We start from the raw sequence: 2,931 nt of genomic DNA on the forward strand, positions 1-2,931 counted from the left end.
TTCATGTTTTGAGGAATTCATTGGTGGTGAAGATCCTTTGTAAAAACATGCCTTTCTCAAGTTGTGCTGTTGAATTAAGAAGGAATTGGGTTAAATTTGGAGGATTTCATATAACCTCTCTTGGATTAGATAGGTTTTTGTGCTCTTTTCAGTCAAATGAAGCAATGGAGGAAGATCTTAATGAAGGTCCTTGGTATGTGGGTGGATTTGTCATTAGTCTAGATAAATGGTCTCCCAACTTTTCTCCTTATTCCTTGGATGAAATTTCTTCTCCTATTTGGGTTCGTCTTCCTCACTTTCCATTACATTGCTGGGATGAAACCAATATTACTAGAATTGTTTCAAGTATCATGACTCCTTTATTATTGGATGGCAACATGTTTAGATGGGGGAGAAGGGAATTCGCTAGAGCTTGCATTCAGGTTAAATTGAACTCGAAACTCCCTAGTGGTACCTGGGTTGAAGGTCTTCATGGCAATTTTTTTCAGAAATTTGAATTTGAAAATTTAACATCTATTTGTTTCAAATGCAGAAGAATTGGACACAAAGACTTGGTGTGTCCAAATGGTTTTCAAAATTTGGATTTGATTGATAAGAAAGTTCCCAAAGATCCACTTCTTGTTGAAGATAGTTCATATGGGCCTTGGATGCACGTGAAATTCATTTCTAATTTCCAATAAACATAATGGATTATCTCTTGACAACAATGATAATATGGATGTTGATTTTGATAAAAATTTGATTAAGAATGGTGATTATCCTATTGATCAAAATCTGGATGAAAATCAGTTGGAAGGAACTTCATTAATCAATCATTGGAATATCTCTGATGGCTCAAATTTAGAACATGCTTGTCTTCCTATGGAGACCGTTCAGAATTCAAAAATTGAATTCAAAACTGCTAGTATTATGGAAGAAAATGAGGTAACTTGTTATGCTGAGTCAGAGTTGGTTGCTAATCCTATGGAAAGTTCAAAATTTGAATTCAAACATTCTCAATTGCTGGAAGGAATAGAGGATTCAGTAAGTTCTAAAATAGATTCTATTACTGAACCAATAAGACCTCTTATTTCAGCCTTTCCCGTGAAAGCTCTGGATGCTGTTATGGTGGATAATTTTTCAAACATTCTCTTTTGCAGGAAGAAATAGTGGAAGTCGCTATAGAAGCTTTTCCCGTGAAAGATCTAGATGCTGATACGGTGGATTATTCAGAAATTAAATAATCTCTTTTGCTGGAGGGAATAGAGGAAGCCGTTACAGAAGGTATAACTGAATCATCTCTTACTTCAGTTAAGCCTGTAGAAGCTCTTAATTTGGAAATACCTAAAATAGTCACGCCATCTTCAGAAGTTAACCAGAATTTTAAAAGCCTGTATTACTAAAAGGAAATCAACATCTATTAAATTAGTTCATTCTTCATGTTCTAAGCAAAACCTTTTCAAAGAACTACAAGCTTTGGGGTCGGTGGAAGATTTTTCTAGAAGAAGAATGGCAGTTTTAAGCACTAAGAAGTTTGTGAGGGGTTATTTCCCTCATTAGTGCTTTTTTACTCTTACATGGGAAAGTACATCATGGAGGTTTGGAAGTGGCATCAGAGAATATTATGAAAAGTTTTCTTATTTGATTCTCATGTTATGATGGAGAGTTGTAATTACTTTCTATGGTTTTTATTTAGTTTCCTTTACTTTCTTTTAGTTTTATATTTATTTTCTAAATCAATTATAATTGTTTATGGGATCGTTACTACGTCTTATTTTTTAACCGGTTGGGAACTCTAGGATACTAATCAACCTTTTAGGTTGTTTTTTATATTTGGTATCCCCTCCACCCCAAGGGTTTTTAAATGGGAAATAGTGGGTCTCATTTCAATTATGATAAATTTAGTTTTAACAAATATATTTTTAATAAGGTTTCTTTCCCTGTTGGATTAAGAAACCAGTAGTTTTTTTTGTTCTAGTTTGTAATAGGTTGTTCTTTTCTTTCTCTTAATGCAAATTTGCATTTCTTCAAAAAAAAAAGAAACATAATCTTTTGTTAAAGGCTACAAAACCTTCAATTATTTATAACCCATGCCATTGGACTTACCATATAGTGGATCTTAGTCTAGAGACCCTTTCCAAACCCCCCAATCACACCCATAACCTCCATTAGGACTAACTAATCAATGATCTACATTTTTCTCAGCCCAATTTGACCCAAAATTCACCAGAGATCAAAATGAAAAAAATGCCATTTAAAGGGGGTTTTTTGTCTTTTCCCCCAAGTTCAATTCAACCTTCCCATTTCAATCATCCAAACCAATCCTAATGGATCCTAAACACCATTAGCAATACATTGGACCTAAACCTAAACTTAGGTTTGACATAATTGACAAATTCAACCATGGTTGACCAAGGTGACCCCTATGTTGCAAATCTATTTTTTATGGCTTGTGTTTTGATGATCGACAAACACTACTTCTCTTGGACTACTTGTTGCTTCTAACTTTTCAGGAATCGAAGATCGAATGATCAAGAAGAAGCCAGTTCAAGATTGCGTAGGTTTAGGGTTGTGTCAGTCTGTACTTTTGATTTTCACCTTTTGAGTCAACTTGTAATGGTCAAAGAGACTGATGCTAAGTAACCCTACACACACACACTTGAGGGACTTAGAATTTCTGTTTTTGCCTACATCGGCCCGGCCGATATTTATATCATCCGGGACGATCAGCTTAAAACAGAAAGTCTAAGTAAGGATTCTTAATTAAGGCAGCCGTCATTAACATATCGGCCTGGACGATACGTGTATCGGCCAGGACGAAAAGCTCAAAATAGAAATAGGTAGCCGCCATAGACAGTTAAGGTATACTGTATTTTTAAATTATCGGCCAGGAAGATCATTGATCAGCCTGGACGAAATTCTCAAATTATGCCTTAATTTATCAGGAAATCA

The sequence above is a fragment of the Dendrobium catenatum genome, unplaced genomic scaffold, assembly GCF_001605985.2.
Source record: "Dendrobium catenatum unplaced genomic scaffold, ASM160598v2 fragScaff_scaffold_1001, whole genome shotgun sequence".
NCBI lineage: Eukaryota > Viridiplantae > Streptophyta > Magnoliopsida > Asparagales > Orchidaceae > Dendrobium > Dendrobium catenatum.